We start from the raw sequence: 17,709 nt of genomic DNA on the forward strand, positions 1-17,709 counted from the left end.
CGCGTCTTGCTTGGGCCTCTCTCCTGGAGGCGCTCAGTCAGACCGAGTGCTGACATGTGGCAAGACGCTCCTCGGGGCGCGTCTTGCTTGGGCCTCTCTCCCGGAGGCGCTCAGTCAGACCCAGTGTTGAAATGTGACAAGACGCTCCTCGGGGCGCGTCTTGCTTGGGCCTCTCTCCTGGAGGTGCTCAGTCAGACCCAGAGGTGACATGTGGCAAGACGCTCCTCGGGGCGCGTCTTGCTTGGGCCTCTCTCCTGGAGAAGCTCAGTCAGACCCAGTGTTGACATGTGGCAAGACGCTCCTCGGGGCACGTCTTAATTGGGCCTCTCTCCTTGATGCCCTCTGTCAGACCCAGTGTTGACATGTGGCAAGACTCTCCTCGGGGCGCATCTTGCTTGGGCTTCTCTCATGGAGGCCCTCAGTCAGACCCAGTGTTGACATGTGTCAAGACGCTCCTCGGGGCGTGTCTTGCTTGGGCCTCTCTCCTGGAGGCGCTCAGTCAGACCGAGTAGTGACATGTGGCAAGAGGCTCCTCGGGGCGCGTCTTGTTTGGACCTCCCTCCTGGAGGCGCTCAGTCAGACCGAGTAGTGACATTTGGCAAGACGCTCCTCGGGGCGCGTCTTGCTGGGGCCTCTCATCTAGAGGTGCTCAATCAGACCCAGTGGTGACACGTGGCAAGACGCTCCTCTGGGCGCGTCTTGCTTGGGCCTCTCTCCTGGAGGAGCTCAGTCAGACCCAGTGGTGACACGTGGCAAGACGCTCCTCGGGGCGCATCTTGCTTGGGCCTCTCTCCTGGAGGCGCTAAGTCAGACCCAGTGTTGACACGTGGCAAGACGCTCCTCGGGCGCGTCTTGCTTGGGCCTCTCTCCTGGAGGCGCTCAGTCAGACACAGTGTTGACATGTGGCAAGACACTCCTCGGGGCGCGTCTTGCTTGGGCTTCTCTCATGGAGGCCCTCAGTAAGACCCATTGTTGACATGTGGAAAGAAGCTCCTCGGGGCGCGTCTTGCTTTGGCTTCTCTCCTGGAGGCCCTCAGTCAGACCCATTGTTGACATGTGGCAAGACGCTCCTCGGGGCGCGTATTGCTTGGGCCTCTCTCCTGGATGCCGTCTGTCAGACCCAGTGTTGACATGTGGCAAGACTCTCCTCGGGGCGCGTCTTGCTTGGGCTTCTCTCATGGAGGCCCTCAGTCAGACCCAGTGTTGCCATGTGTCAAGACGCTCCTCGGGGCGTGTCTTGCTTGGGCCTCTCTCCTGGAGGCGCTCAGTCAGACCCAGTGTTGATATGTGGCAAGAGGCTCCTCGGGGCGCTTCTTGCTTGGGCTTCTCTCCTGGAGGCCCTCAGTCAGACCCATTGTTGACATGTGGCAAGACGCTCCTCGGGGCACGTCTTGCTTGGGCCTCTCTCCTGGAGGCGCTCAGTCAGACCGAGTCATGACATGTGGCAAGAAGCTCCTCGGGGCGCGTCTTGCGGGGGCTTCTCTCATGGAGGCACTCAGTCAGACCCGGTGTTGACATGTTGCAAGACGCTCCTCGGGGCGCGTGTTGCTTGGACCTCTCTCCTGGAGGCGCTCAGTCAGACCGAGTAGTGACATGTGGCAAGACGCTCCTCGGGGCACGTCTTGCTTGGGCCTCTCTCCTGGAGGCGCTCAGTCAGACCGAGTAGTGACATGTGACAAGACGCTCCTCGGGGCGCGTCTTGCTGGGGCTTCTCTCATGGAGGCACTCAGTCAGACCCAGTGTTGACATGTGGCAAGACGCTCCTCGGGGCGCTTCTTACTTGGACCTCTCTCCTGGAGGTGCTCAGTCAGACCCACTGTCTACATGTGTCAAGACGCTCCTCGGGTGATTCTTGCTTGGGCCTCGCTCCTGGAGGCGCTCAGTCAGACCCAGAGCTGACATGTGTCAAGACGCTCCTCGGGCCTCTCTCCTGGAGGCGCTCAGTCAGACCCAGTGTTGACATGTGGCAAGACGCTTCTCGGGGCGCGTCTTGCTTGGGCCTCTCTCCTGGAGGTGCTTAGTCAGACCCAGTGTTGACATGTGGCAAGACGCTCCTCAGGGCGCGTCTTGCTGGGGCTTCTCTCATGGAGGCACTCAGTCAGACCCAGTGTTGACATGTGGAAAGACGCTCCTCGGGGCGCTTCTTGCTTGGGCTTCTCTCATGGAGGCCCTCAGTCAGACCCAGTGTTGACATGTGTCAAGACGCTCCTCGGGGCGTGTCTTGCTTGGGCCTCTCTCCTGGAGGCGCTCAGTCAGACCCAGTGTTGACATGTCGCAAGACGCTCCTCGGGGCGCTTCTTGCTTGGGCTTCTCTCCTGGAGGCCCTCAGTCAGACCCATTGTTGACATGTGGCAAGACGCTCCTCGGGGCACGTCTTGCTTGGGCCTCTCTCCTGGAGGCGCTCAGTCAGACCGAGTAGTGACATGTGGCAAGACGCTCCTCGGGGCGCTTCTTGCTGGGGCTTCTCTCATGGAGGCACTCAGTCAGACCCAGTGTTGACATGTGGCAAGACGCTCCTCGGGGCGCATGTTGCTTGGACCTCTCTCCTGGAGGCGCTCAGTCAGACCGAGTAGTGACATGTGGCAAGACGCTCCTCGGGGCACGTCTTGCTTGGGCCTCTCTCCTGGAGGCGCTCAGTCAGACCCAGTGTTGACATGTGGCAAGACGCTCCTCGGGGCGCTTCTTACTTGGACCTCTCTCCTGGAGGTGCTCAGTCAGACCCAGTGTTGACATGTGTCAAGACACTCCTCGGGCGATTCTTGCTTGGGCCTCTCTCCTGGAGGCGCTCAGTCAGACCCAGAGGTGACATGTGTCAAGACGCTCCTCGGGCCTCTCTCCTGGAGGCGCTCAGTCAGACCCAGTGTTGACATGTGGCAAGACGCTCCTCGGGGCGCGTCTTGCTTGGGCCTCTCTCCTGGAGGTGCTCAGTCAGACCCAGTGTTGACATGTGGCAAGACGCTCCTCGGGGCGCGTCTTGCTGGGGCTTCTCTCATGGAGGCACTCAGTCAGACCCAGTGTTGACATGTGGAAAGAGGCTCCTCGGGGCACGTCTTGCTTGGGCCTCTCTCCTGGAGGCGCTCAGTCAGACCCAGAGGAGAAATGTGTCAAGACGCTCCTCGGGGCACGTCTTGCTTGGGCGTCTCTCCTGGAGGCGCTCAGTCAGACCCAGTGTTGACATGTGGCAAGACGCTCCTCGGGGCGCGTCTTGCTTGGGCCTCTCTCCTGGAGGCGCTCAGTCAGACCGAGTGCTGACATGTGGCAAGACTCTCCTCGGGGCGCGTCTTGCTTCGGCCTCTCTCCTGGAGGCCCTCAGTCAGACCCAGTGTTGACATGTGGCAAGACGCTCCTCGGGGCGTGTCTTGCTTGGGCCTCTCTCCTGGAGTCGCTCAGTCAGACCGAGTGCTGACATGTGGCAAGACACTCCTCGGGGCGCGTCTTGCTTGGGCTTCTCTCCTGGAGGCCCTCAGTCAGACCCATTGTTGACATGTGGCAAGACGCTCCTCGGGGCGCGTCTTATTTGGGCCTCTCTCCTGGAGGCCCTCAGTCAGACCCAGTGTTGACATGTGGCAAGACGTTCCTCGGGGCGCGTCTTGCTTGGGCCTCTCTCCTGGAGGCGCTCAGTCAGACCCAGTGTTGACATGTGGCAAGACGCTCCTCGGGGCGCTTCTTGCTTGGGCTTCTCTCCTGGAGGCCCTCAGTCAAACCCATTGTTTACATGTGGCAAGACGCTCCTCGGGGCACGTCTTGCTTGGGCCTCTCTCCTGGAGGCGCTCAGTCAGACCGAGTAGTGACATGTGACAAGACGCTCCTCGGGGCGCGTCTTGCTTGGGCCTCTCTCCTGGAGGCGCTCAGTCAGACCCAGTGTTGACATGTGGCAAGAAGCTCCTCGGGGCGCGTCTTGCTGGGGCTTCTCTCATGGAGGCACTCAGTCAGACCCAGTGTTGACATGTGGCAAGACGCTCCTCGGGGCACGTCTTGCTTGGGCTTCTCTCATGAAGGCCCTCAGTCAGACCCAGTGTTGACATGTGTCAAGACGCTCCTCGGGGCGTGTCTTGCTTGGGCCTCTCTCCTGGAGGCGCTCAGTCAGACCCAGTGTTGACATGTGGCAAGATGCTCCTCGGGGCGCTTCTTGCTTGGGCTTCTCTCCTGGAGGCCCTCAGTCAGACCCATTGTTGACATGTGGCAAGACGCTCCTCGGGGCACGTCTTGCTTGGGCCTCTCTCCTGGAGGTGCTCAGTCAGACCGAGTAGTGACATGTGACAAGACGCTCCTCGGGGCGCGTCTTGCTTGGGCCTCTCTCCTGGAGGCGCTCATTCAGACCCAGTGGTGACATGTGGCAAGACGCTCCTCGGGGCGCAAATTGCTTGGGCCTCTCTCCTGAATGCCCTCAGTCAAACCCAGTGTTGACATGTGGCAAGACTCTCCTCGGGGCGCGTCTTGCTTGGGCTTCTCTCATGGAGACCCTCAGTCCGACCCAGTGTTGCCATGTGTCAAGACGCTCCTCGGGGCACGTCTTGCTTGGGCCTCTCTCCTGGAGGCGCTCAGTCAGACCCAGAGGAGACATGTGTCAAGACGCTCCTCGGGGCGCGTCTTGCTTGGGCCTCTCTCCTGGAGGCGCTCAGTCAGACCGAGTGCTGACATGTGGCAAGACGCTCCTCCGGGCGCGTCTTGCTTGGGCCTCTCTCCTGGAGGCGCTCAGTCAGACCGAGTGCTGACATAAGGCAAGACGCTCCTCGGGGCGCGTCTTGCTGGGGCCTCTCTCCTGGAGGTGCTCAATCAGACCCAGTGGTGACACGTGGCAAGACGCTCTTTGGCGCGCGTCTTGCTTGGGCCTGTCTCCTGGAGGAGCTCAGTCAGACCCAGTGGTGACACGTGGCAAGACGCTCCTCGTGCGCATCTTGCTTGGGCCTCTCTCCTGGAGGCGCTAAGTCAGACCCAGTGTTGACATGTGGCAAGACGCTCCTCGTGCGCATCTTGCTTGGGCCTCTCTCCTGGAGGCGCTAAGTCAGACCCAGTGTTGACATGTGGCAAGACGCTCCTCGGGGCGCGTCTTGCTTGGGCCTCTCTCCTGGGGGCGCTCAGTCAGACCCAGTGTTGGCATGTGGCAAGACACTCCTCGGGGCGCGTCTTGCTTGGGCCTCTCTCATGGAGGCCCTCTGTCAGACCCAGTGTTGACATGTGTCAAGACGCTCCTCGGGGCGCGTCTTGCTTTGGCCTCTCCTGGAGGCGCTCAGTCAGACCGAGTGCTGACATGTGGCAAGAAGCTCCTAGGGGCGCGTCTTGCTTGGGCTTCTCTCCTGGAGGCCCTCAGTCAGACCCAGTGTTGACACGTGGCAAAACGCTCCTCGGGGCGCTTCTTGCTTGGGTCTCTCTGCTGGAGGCGCTCAGTCAGACCCAGTGGTGACATGTGGCAAGACGCTCCCCGGGGCGTGTCTTGCTTGGGCCTCTCTCCTGGAGGCGCTCAGTCAGACCCAGTGTTGACATGTGGCAAGATGCTCCTCGGGGCGCTTCTTGCTTGGGCTTCTCTCCTGGAGGCCCTCTGTCAGACCCATTGTTGACATGTTGCAAGACGCTCCTCGGGGCACGTCTTGCTTGGGCCTCTCTCCTGGAGGCACTCAGTCAGACCGAGTAGTGACATGTGACAAGATGCTCCTCGGGGCGCGTCTTGCTTGGGCCTCTCTCCTGGAGGCGCTCAGTCAGACCCAGTGTTGACATGTGGCAAGATGCTCCTCGGGGCGCGTCTTGCTTGAGCCTCTCTCCTGGAGGCGCTCAGTCAGACCCAGTGTTCACATGTGGCAAGACGCTCCTCGGGGCACGTCTTGCTTGGGCCTCTCTCCTGGAGGCGCTCAGTCAGACCGAGGTCTGACATGTGGCAAGACGCTCCTCGGGGCGCGTCTTGCTTGGTCCTCTCTCCTGGATGCCCTCTGTCAAACCCAGTGTTGACATGTGGCAAGATGCTCCTCGGGGCGCATCTTGCTTGGGCTTCTCTCCTGGAGGCCCTCAGTCAGACCCATTGTTGACATGTGGCAAGACGCTCCTCGGGGCGCGTATTGCTTGGGCCTCTCTCCTGGATGCCCTCTGTCAGACCCAGTGTTGACATGTGGCAAGACTCTTCTCGGGGCGCGTCTTGCTTGGGCTTCTCACATGGAGGCCCTCAGTCAGACCCAGTGTTGGCATGTGTCAAGACGCTCCCCGGGGCGTGTCTTGCTTGGGCCTCTCTCCTGGAGGCGCTCAGTCAGACCCAGTGTTGACATGTGGCAAGACGCTCCTCGGGGCGCTTCTTGCTTTGGCTTCTCTCCTGGAGGCCCTCAGTCAGACCCATTGTTGACATGTGACAAGACGCTCCTCGGGGCACGTCTTGCTTGGACCTCTCTCCTGGAGGCGCTCAGTCAGACCCAGAGGTGACATGTGGCAAGACGCTCCTCGGGCCTCTCTCCTGGAGGCGCTCAGTCAGACCCAGTGTTGACATGTGGCAAGACGCTCCTCGGGGCAAGTCTTGCTTGGGCCTCTCTCCTGGAGGCGCTCAGTCAGACCCAGAGGAGACATGTGTCAAGACGCTCCTCGGGGCGCGTCTTGCTTGGGCCTCTCTCCTGGAGGCACTCAGTCAGACTGAGTGCTGACATAAGGCAAGATGCTCCTCAGGGCGCGTCTTGCTGGGGCCTCTCTCCTGGAGGTGCTCAATCAGACCCAGTGGTGACACGTGGCAAGACGCTCCTCGGGGCGCGTCTTGCTTGGGCCTGTCTCCTGGAGGAGCTCAGTCAGACCCAGTGGTGACACGTGGCAAGACGCTCCTCGGGGCGCATCTTGCTTGGGCCTCTCTCTTGGAGGCGCTAAGTCAGACCCAGTGTTGACACGTGGCAAGACGCTCCTCGGGGCGAGTCTTGCTTGGGCCTCTCTCCTGGAGGCGCTCAGTCAGACCCAGTGTTGACATGTGGCAAGATGCTCCTCGGGGCGCTTCTTGCTTGAGCTTCTCTCCTGGAGGCCCTCAGTCAGACCCATTGTTGACATGTGGCAAGACGCTCCTCGGGGCACGTCTTGCTTGGGCCTCTCTCCTGGAGGTGCTCAGTCAGACCGAGTAGTGACATGTGACAAGACGCTCCTCGGGGCGCGTCTTGCTTGGGCCTCTCTCCTGGAGGCGCTCAGTCAGACCGAGTGCTGACATGTGGCAAGACGCTCCTCCGGGCACGTCTTGCTTGGGCCTCTCTCCTGGAGGCGCTCAGTCAGACCGAGTGCTGACATAAGGCAAGACGCTCCTCGGGGCGTGTCTTGCTGGGGCCTCTCTCCTGGAGGTGCTCAATCAGACCCAGTGGTGACACGTGGCAAGACGCTCCTCGGGGCGCGTCTTGCTTGGGCCTGTCTCCTGGAGGAGCTCAGTCAGACCCAGTGGTGACACGTGGCAAGACGCTCCTCGTGCGCATCTTGCTTGGGCCTCTTTCCTGGAGGCGCTAAGTTAGACCCAGTGTTGACATGTGGCAAGACGCTCCTCGGGGCGCGTCTTGCTTGGGCCTCTCTCCTGGGGGCGCTCAGTCAGACCCAGTGTTGACATGTGGCAAGACACTCCTCGGGGCGCGTCTTGCTTGGGCCTCTCTCATGGAGGCCCTCTGACAGACCCAGTGTTGACATGTGTCAAGACGCTCCTCGGGGCGCATCTTGCTTTGGCCTCTCTCCTGGAGGCGCTCAGTCAGACTGAGTGCTGACATGTGGCAAGAAGCTCCTCGGGGCGCGTCTTCCTTGGGCTTCTCTCCTGGAGGCCCTCAGTCAGACCCATTGTTGACATGTGGCAAGACGCTCCTCGGGGCACGTCTTGCTTGGGCCTCTCTCCTGGAGGCGCTCAGTCAGACCGAGGTCTGACATGTGGCAAGACGCTCCTCGGGGCGCGTCTTGCTTGGTCCTCTCTCCTGGATGCCCTCTGTCAAACCCAGTGTTGACATGTGGCAAGATGCTCCTCGGGGCGCATCTTGCTTGGGCTTCTCTCCTGGAGGCCCTCAGTCAGACCCATTGTTGACATGTGGCAAGACGCTCCTCGGGGCGCGTATTGCTTGGGCCTCTCTCCTGGATGCCCTCTGTCAGACCCAGTGTTGACATGTGGCAAGACTCTTCTCGGGGCGCGTCTTGCTTGGGCTTCTCACATGGAGGCCCTCAGTCAGACCCAGTGTTGGCATGTGTCAAGACGCTCCCCGGGGCGTGTCTTGCTTGGGCCTCTCTCCTGGAGGCGCTCAGTCAGACCCAGTGTTGACATGTGGCAAGACGCTCCTCGGGGCGCTTCTTGCTTTGGCTTCTCTCCTGGAGGCCCTCAGTCAGACCCATTGTTGACATGTGACAAGACGCTCCTCGGGGCACGTCTTGCTTGGACCTCTCTCCTGGAGGCGCTCAGTCAGACCCAGAGGTGACATGTGGCAAGACGCTCCTCGGGCCTCTCTCCTGGAGGCGCTCAGTCAGACCCAGTGTTGACATGTGGCAAGACGCTCCTCGGGGCAAGTCTTGCTTGGGCCTCTCTCCTGGAGGCGCTCAGTCAGACCCAGAGGAGACATGTGTCAAGACGCTCCTCGGGGCGCGTCTTGCTTGGGCCTCTCTCCTGGAGGCACTCAGTCAGACTGAGTGCTGACATAAGGCAAGATGCTCCTCAGGGCGCGTCTTGCTGGGGCCTCTCTCCTGGAGGTGCTCAATCAGACCCAGTGGTGACACGTGGCAAGACGCTCCTCGGGGCGCGTCTTGCTTGGGCCTGTCTCCTGGAGGAGCTCAGTCAGACCCAGTGGTGACACGTGGCAAGACGCTCCTCGGGGCGCATCTTGCTTGGGCCTCTCTCTTGGAGGCGCTAAGTCAGACCCAGTGTTGACACGTGGCAAGACGCTCCTCGGGGCGAGTCTTGCTTGGGCCTCTCTCCTGGAGGCGCTCAGTCAGACCCAGTGTTGACATGTGGCAAGATGCTCCTCGGGGCGCTTCTTGCTTGAGCTTCTCTCCTGGAGGCCCTCAGTCAGACCCATTGTTGACATGTGGCAAGACGCTCCTCGGGGCACGTCTTGCTTGGGCCTCTCTCCTGGAGGTGCTCAGTCAGACCGAGTAGTGACATGTGACAAGACGCTCCTCGGGGCGCGTCTTGCTTGGGCCTCTCTCCTGGAGGCGCTCAGTCAGACCGAGTGCTGACATGTGGCAAGACGCTCCTCCGGGCACGTCTTGCTTGGGCCTCTCTCCTGGAGGCGCTCAGTCAGACCGAGTGCTGACATAAGGCAAGACGCTCCTCGGGGCGTGTCTTGCTGGGGCCTCTCTCCTGGAGGTGCTCAATCAGACCCAGTGGTGACACGTGGCAAGACGCTCCTCGGGGCGCGTCTTGCTTGGGCCTGTCTCCTGGAGGAGCTCAGTCAGACCCAGTGGTGACACGTGGCAAGACGCTCCTCGTGCGCATCTTGCTTGGGCCTCTTTCCTGGAGGCGCTAAGTTAGACCCAGTGTTGACATGTGGCAAGACGCTCCTCGGGGCGCGTCTTGCTTGGGCCTCTCTCCTGGGGGCGCTCAGTCAGACCCAGTGTTGACATGTGGCAAGACACTCCTCGGGGCGCGTCTTGCTTGGGCCTCTCTCATGGAGGCCCTCTGACAGACCCAGTGTTGACATGTGTCAAGACGCTCCTCGGGGCGCATCTTGCTTTGGCCTCTCTCCTGGAGGCGCTCAGTCAGACTGAGTGCTGACATGTGGCAAGAAGCTCCTCGGGGCGCGTCTTCCTTGGGCTTCTCTCCTGGAGGCCCTCAGTCAGACCCATTGTTGACATGTGGCAAGACGCTCCTCGGGGCGCGTATTGCTTGGGCCTCTCTCCTGGATGCCCTCTGTCAGACCCAGTGTTGACATGTCGCAAGACTCTCCTCGGGGCGCGTCTTGCTTGGGCTTCTCACATGGAGGCCCTCAGTCAGACCCAGTGTTGACATGTGTCAAGACGCTCCTCGGGGCGTGTCTTGCTTGGGCCTCTCTCCTGGAGGCGCTCAGTCAGACCCAGTGTTGACATGTGGCAAGACGCTCCTCGGGGCGCTTCTTGCTTGGGCTTCTCTCCTGGAGGCCCTCAGTCAGACCCATTGTTGACATGTGACAAGACGCTCCTCGGGGCACTTCTTGCTTGGACCTCTCTCCTGGAGGCGCTCAGTCAGACCCAGTGTTGACATGTGTCAAGACGCTCCTCGGGCGTTTCTTGCTTGGGCCTCTCTCCTGGAGGCGCTCAGTCAGACCCAGAGGTGACATGTGGCAAGACGCTCCTCGGGCCTCTCTCCTGGAGGCGCTCAGTCAGACCCAGTGTTGACATGTGGCAAGACGCTCCTCGGGGCAAGTCTTGCTTGGGCCTCTCTCCTGGAGGCGCTCAGTCAGACCCAGAGGAGACATGTGTCAAGACGCTCCTCGGGGCGCGTCTTGCTTGGGCCTCTCTCCTGGAGGCGCTCAGTCAGACTGAGTGCTGACATAAGGCAAGATGCTCCTCAGGGCGCGTCTTGCTGGGGCCTCTCTCCTGGAGGTGCTCAATCAGACCCAGTGGTGACACGTGGCAAGACGCTCCTCGGGGCGCGTCTTGCTTGGGCCTGTCTCCTGGAGGAGCTCAGTCAGACCCAGTGGTGACACGTGGCAAGACGCTCCTCGGGGCGCATCTTGCTTGGGCCTCTCTCCTGGAGGCGCTAAGTCAGACCCAGTGTTGACACGTGGCAAGACGCTCCTCGGGGCGCGTCTTGCTTGGGCCTCTCTCCTGGAGGCGCTCAGTCAGACACAGTGTTGTCATGTGGCAAGACACTCCTCGGGGCGCGTCTTGCTTGGGCCTCTCTCATGGAGGCCCTCTGTCAGACCCAGTGTTGACATGTGGCAAGACGCTCCTCGGGCCTCTCTCCTGGAGGCGCGCAGTCAGTCCCAGTGTTTACATGTGGCAAGACGCTCCTCGGGGCACGTCTTGCTTGGGCTTCTCTCATGGAGGACCTCAGTCCGACCCAGTGTTGACATGTGTCAAGACGCTCCTCGGGGCGCGTCTTGCTTTGGCCTCTCCTGGAGGCGCTCAGTCAGACCGAGTGCTGACATGTGGCAAGAAGCTCCTCGGGGCGCGTCTTGCTTGGGCTTCTCTCCTGGAGGCCCTCAGTCAGACCCATTGTTGACATGTGGCAAGATCCTCCTCGGGGCGCGTCTTGCTTGGGCCTCTCTCCAGAAGGCCCTCAATCAGACCCAGTGTTGACACGTGGCAAGACGCTCCTCGGGGCGCTTCTTGCTTGGGCCTCTCTGCTGGAGGCGCTCGGTCAGACCCAGTGGTGACATGTGGCAAGACGCTCCTCGGGGCGCGTATTGCTTATGCCTCTCTCCTGGATGCCCTCTGTCAGACCCAGTGTTGACATGTGGCAAGACTCTCCTCGGGGCGCGTCTTGCTTGGGCTTCTCTCATGGAGGCCCTCAGTCAGACCCAGTGTTGACATGTGTCAAGACGCTCCCCGGGGCGTGTCTTGCTTGGGCCTCTCTCCTGGAGGCGCTCAGTCAGACCCAGTGTTGACATGTGGCAAGACGCTCCTCGGGGCGCTTCTTGCTTGGGCTTCTCTCCTGGAGGCCCTCAGTCAGACCCATTGTTGACATGTGGCAAGACGCTCCTCGGGGCACGTCTTGCTTGGGCCTCTCTCCTGGAGGCACTCAGTCAGACCGAGTAGTGACATGTGACAAGATGCTCCTCGGGGCGCGTCTTGCTTGGGCCTCTCTCCTGGAGGCGCTCAGTCAGACCCAGTGTTGACATGTGGCAAGATGCTCCTCGGGGCGCGTCTTGCTTGAGCCTCTCTCCTGGAGGCGCTCAGTCAGACCCAGTGTTCACATGTGGCAAGATTCTCCTCAGGGCACGTCTTGCTTGGGCCTCTCTCCTGGAGGCGCTCAGTCAGACCGAGATCTGACATGTGGCAAGACGCTCCTCGGGGCGCGTCTTGCTTGGGCCTCTCTCCTGGAGGCCCTCTGACAGACCCAGTGTTGACATGTGTCAAGACGCTCCTCGGGGCTCATCTTGCTTTGGCCTCTCTCCTGGAGGCGCTCAGTCAGACCGAGTGCTGACATGTGGCAAGAAGCTCCTCGGGGCGCGTCTTCCTTGGGCTTCTCTCCTGGAGGCCCTCAGTCAGACCCATTGTTGACATGTGGCAAGACGCTCCTCGGGGCGCGTATTGCTTGGGCCTCTCTCCTGGATGCCCTCTGTCAGACCCAGTGTTGACATGTGGCAAGACTCTCCTCGGGGCGCGTCTTGCTTGGGCTTCTCACATGGAGGCCCTCAGTCAGACCCAGTGTTGACATGTGTCAAGACGCTCCTCGGGGCGTGTCTTGCTTGGGCCTCTCTCCTGGAGGCGCTCAGTCAGACCCAGTGTTGACATGTGGCAAGACGCTCCTCGGGGCGCTTCTTGCTTGGGCTTCTCTCCTGGAGGCCCTCAGTCAGACCCATTGTTGACATGTGACAAGACGCTCCTCGGGGCACGTCTTGCTTGGACCTCTCTCCTGGAGGCGCTCAGTCAGACCCAGTGTTGACATGTGTCAAGACGCTCCTCGGGCGTTTCTTGCTTGGGCCTCTCTCCTGGAGGCGCTCAATAAGACCCAGAGGTGACATGTGGCAAGACGCTCCTCGGGCCTCTCTCCTGGAGGCGCTCAGTCAGACCCAGTGTTGACATGTGGCAAGACGCTCCTCGGGGCACGTCTTGCTTGGGCCTCTCTCCTGGAGGCGCTCAGTAAGACCCAGAGGAGACATGTGTCAAGACGCTCCTCGGGGCGCGTCTTGCTTGGGCCTCTCTCCTGGAGGCGCTCAGTCAGACTGAGTGCTGACATAAGGCAAGATGCTCCTCAGGGCGCGTCTTGCTGGGGCCTCTCTCCTGGAGGTGCTCAGTCAGACCCAGTGGTGACACGTGGCAAGACGCTCCTCGGGGCGCGTCTTGCTTGGGCCTCTCTCCTGGAGGAGCTCAGTCAGACCCAGTGGTGACACGTGGCAAGACGCTCCTCGGGGCGCATCTTGCTTGGGCCTCTCTCCTGGAGGCGCTAAGTCAGACCCAGTGTTGACACGTGGCAAGACGCTCCTCGGGGTGCGTCTTGCTTGGGCCTCTCTCCTGGAGGCGCTCAGTCAGACCCAGTGTTGAGATGTGGCAAGACACTCCTCCGGGCGCGTCTTGCTTGGGCCTCTCTCATGGAGGCCCTCTGTCAGACCCAGTGTTGACATGTGGCAAGACGCTCCTCGGGCCTCTCTCCTGGAGGTGCTCAGTCAGTCCCAGTGTTTACATGTGGCAAGACGCTCCTCGGGGCACGTCTTGCTTGGGCCTCTCTCCTAGAGGCGCTCAGTCAGACCCAGAGGAGACATGTATCAAAACGCTCCTCGGGGCGCGTCTTGCTTTGGCCTCTCTCCTGGAGGCGCTCAGTCAGACTGAGTGCTGACATAAGGCAAGATGCTCCTCAGGGCGCGTCTTGCTGGGGCCTCTCTCCTGGAGGTGCTCAATCAGACCCAGTGGTGACACGTGGCAAGACGCTCCTCGGGGCGCGTCTTGCTTGGGCCTCTCTCCTGGAGGCGCTCAGTCAGACCCAGAGGAGAAATGTGTCAAGACGCTCCTCGGGGCGCGTCTTGCTTGGGCCTCTCTCCTGGAGGCACTCAGTCAGACCCAGTGGTGACATGTGGAAAGACGCTCCTCGGGGCGCGTCTTGCTTGGGCCTCTCTCCTGGAGGCGCTCAGTCAGACCCAGTGTTGACACGTGGCAAGACGCTCCTCGGGGCGCGTCTTGCTTGGGCCTCTCTCATGGAGGCGCTCAGTCAGACCCAGAGGAGAAATGTGTCAAGACGCTCCTCGGGGCGCGTCTTGGTTGGGCCTCTCTCCTGGAGGCGCTCATTCAGACCCAGTGCTGACATGTGACAAGACGCTCCTCGGGGCGCGTATTGCTTGGGCTTCTCTCCTGAATGCCCTCTGTCAGACCGTGTGTTGACATGTGGCAAGACTCTCCTCGGGGCGCGTCTTGCTTGGGCTTCTCTCAAGGAGGCCCTCAGTCCGACCCAGTGTTGACATGTGTCAAGACGCTCCTCGGGGCGTGTCTTGCTTGGGCCTCTCTCCTGGAGGCGCTCAGTCAGACCGAGTAGTGACATGTGGCAAGAGGCTCCTCGGGGCGCATCTTGTTTGGACCTCCCTCCTGGAGGCCCTCAGTCAGACCGAGTAGTGACATTTGGCAAGACGCTCCTCGGGGCGCGTCTTGCTGGGGCCTCTCTCCTGGAGGTGCTCAATCAGACCCAGTGGTGACACGTGGCAAGACGCTCCTCTGGGCGCGTCTTGCTTGGGCCTCTCTCCTGGAGGAGCTTAGTCAGACCCAGTGGTGACAAGTGGCAAGACGCTCCTCGGGGCGCATCTTGCTTGGGCCTCTCTCCTGGAGGCGCTAAGTCAGACCCAGTGTTGACACGTGGCAAGACGCTCCTCGGGGCGCGTCTTGCTTGGGCCTCTCTCCTGGAGGCGCTCAGTCAGACACAGTGTTGACATGTGGCAAGACACTCCTCGGAGCGCGTCTTGCTTGGGCTTCTCTCATGGAGGCCCTCAGTAAGACCCAGTGTTGACATGTGGAAAGAAGCTCCTCGGGGCGCGTCTTGCTTTGGCTTCTCTCCTGGAGGCCCTCAGTCAGACCCATTGTTGACATGTGGCAAGACGCTCCTCGGGGCGCGTATTGCTTGGGCTTCTCTCCTGGATGCCCTCTGTCAGACCAAGTGTTGACATGTGGCAAGACTCTCCTCGGGGGGCGTCTTGCTTGGGCTTCTCTAATGGAGGCCCTCAGTCAGACCCAGTGTTGACATGTGTCAAGACGCTCCTCGGGGCGTGTCTTGCTTGGGCCTCTCTCCTGGAGGCGCTCAGTCAGACCCAGTGTTGACATGTGGCAAGACGCTCCTCGGGGCGCTTCTTGCTTGGGCTTCTCTCCTGGAGGCCCTCAGTCAGACCCATTGTTGACATGTGGCAAGACGCTCCTCGGGGCACGTCTTGCTTGGGCCTCTCTCCTGGAGGCGCTCAGTCAGACCGAGTAGTGACATGTGGCAAGACGCTCCTCGGGGCGCGTCTTGCTGGGGCTTCTCTCATGGAGGCACTCAGTCAGACCCAGTGTTGACATGTGGCAAGACGCTCCTCGGGGTGCGTGTTGCTTGGACCTCTCTCCTGGAGGCGCTCAGTCAGACCGAGTAGTGACATGTGGCAAGACGCTCCTCGGGGCACGTCTTGCTTGGGCCTCTCTCATGGAGGCACTCAGTCAGACCCAGTGTTGACATGTGGCAAGACGCTCCTCGGGGCGCTTCTTACTTGGACCTCTCTCCTGGAGGTGCTCAGTCAGACCCAGTGTTGACATGTGTCAAGACGCTCCTCGGGCGATTCTTGCTTGGGCCTCGCTCCTGGAGGCGCTCAGTCAGACCCAGTGTTGACATGTGACAAGACGCTCCTCGGGGCGCGTCTTGCTTGGGCCTCTCTCCTGGAGGCGCTCAGTCAGACCCAGAGGTGACATGTGTCAAGAAGCTCCTCGGGCCTCTCTCCTGGAGGCGCTCAGTCAGACCCAGTGTTGACATGTGGCAAGACGCTCCTCGGGGCGCGTCTTGCTTGGGCCTCTCTCCTGGAGGTGCTCAGTCAGACCCAGTGTTGACATGTGGCAAGACGCTCCTCGGGGCGCGTCTTGCTGGGGCTTCTCTCATGGAGGCACTCAGTCAGACCCAGTGTTGACATGTGGAAAGACGCTCCTCGGGGCACGTCTTGCTTGGGCCTCTCTCCTGGAGGCGCTCAGTCAGACCCAGAGGAGAAATGTGTCAAGACGCTCCTCGGGGGGCGTCTTGCTTGGGCGTCTCTCCTGGAGGCGCTCAGTCAGACCCAGTGTTGACATGTGGCAAGACGCTCCTCGGAGCGCGTCTTGCTTGGCCTCTCTCCTGGAGGCGCTCAGTCAGACCGAGTGCTGACATGTGGCAAGAATCTCCTCGGGGCGCGTCTTGCTTGGGCCTCTCTCCTGGAGAAGCTCAGTCAGACCGAGTGCTGACATGTGGCAAGACACTCCTCGGGGCGCGTCTTGCTTGGGCTTCTCTCCTGGAGGCCCTCAGTCAGACCCATTGTTGACATGTGGCAAGACGCTCCTCGGGGCGCGTCTTATTTGGGCCTCTCTCCTGGAGGCCCTCAGTCAGACCCAGTGGTGACATGTGGCAAGACGCTCCTCGGGGCACGTCTTGCTTGGGCCTCTCTCCTGGAGGCGCTCAGTCAGACCCAGAGGAGAAATGTGTCAAGACGCTCCTCGGGGCGCGTCTTGCTGGGGCTTCTCTCATGGAGGCACTCAGTCAGACCCAGTGTTGACATGTGGAAAGACGCTCCTCGGGGCACGTCTTGCTTGGGCCTCTCTCCTGGAGGCCCTCAGTCAGACCCAGTGTTGACATGTGGCAAGACGCTCCTTGGGGCGCGTCTTGCTTGGGCCTCTCTCCTGGAGGCGCTCAGTCAGACCGGGTGCTGACATGTGGCAAGACGCTCCTCGGGGCGCTTCTTGCTTGGGCCTCTCTCCTGGATGCGCTCAGTCAGACCCAGTGGTGACATGTGGCAAGACGCTCCTCGGGGCGCGTATTGCTTGGGCCTCTCTCCTGGATGCCCTCTGTCAGACCCAGTGTTGACATGTGTCAAGACGCTCCTCGGGGCGTGTCTTGCTTGGGCCTCTCTCCTGGAGGCGCTCAGTCAGACCCAGTGTAGAAATGTGGCAAGACGCTCCTCGGGGCGCTTCGTGCTTGGGCTTCTCTCCTGGAGGCCCTCAGTCAGACCCATTGTTGACATGTGGCAAGACGCTCCTCGGGGCACGTCTTGCTTGGGCCTCTCTCCTGGAGGCGCTCAGTCAGACCGAGTAGTGACATGTGACAAGACGCTCCTCGGGGCGCGTCTTGCTTGGGCCTCTCTCCTGGAGGCGCTCAGTCAGACCCAGTGTTGACATGTGGCAAGAAGCTCCTCGGGGCGAGTCTTGCTGGGGCTTCTCTCATGGAGGCACTCAGTCAGACCCAGTGTTGACATGTGGCAAGACGCTCCTCGGGGCACGTCTTGCTTGGGCTTCTCTCATGGAGGCCCTCAGTCAGACCCAGTGTTGACATGTGTCAAGACGCTCCTCGGGGCGTGTCTTGCTTTGGCCTCTCTCCTGGAGGCGCTCAGTCAGACCCAGTGTTGACATGTGGCAAGATGCTCCTCGGGGCGCTTCTTGCTTGGGCTTCTCTCCTGGAGGCCCTCAGTCAGACCCATTGTTGACATGTGGCAAGACGCTCCTCGGGGCACGTCTTGCTTGGGCCTCTCTCCTGGAGGCGCTCAGTCAGACCGAGTAGTGACATGTGACAAGACGCTCCTCGGGGCGCATCTTGCTTGGTTCTCTCTCCTGGAGGCGCTCATTCAGACCCAGTGGTGACATGTGGCAAGACGCTCCTCGGGGCGCGTATTGCTTGGGCCTCTCTCCTGAATGCCCTCAGTCAAACCCAGTGTTGACATGTGGCAAGACTCTCCTCGGGGCGCGTCTTGCTTGGGCTTCTCTCATGGAGGCCCTCAGTCCGACCCAGTGTTGACATGTGTCAAGACGCTAATCGGGGCACGTCTTGCTTGGGCCTCTCTCCTGGAGGCGCTCAGTCAGACCCAGAGGAGACATGTGTCAAGACGCTCCTCTGGGCGCGTCTTGCTTGGGCTTCTCTCCTGGAGGCCCTCAGTCAGACCCATTGTTGACATGTGGCAAGACGCTCCTCGGGGCACG

The sequence above is a fragment of the Nothobranchius furzeri genome, chromosome 17, assembly GCF_043380555.1.
Source record: "Nothobranchius furzeri strain GRZ-AD chromosome 17, NfurGRZ-RIMD1, whole genome shotgun sequence".
Taxonomy (NCBI): domain Eukaryota; kingdom Metazoa; phylum Chordata; class Actinopteri; order Cyprinodontiformes; family Nothobranchiidae; genus Nothobranchius; species Nothobranchius furzeri.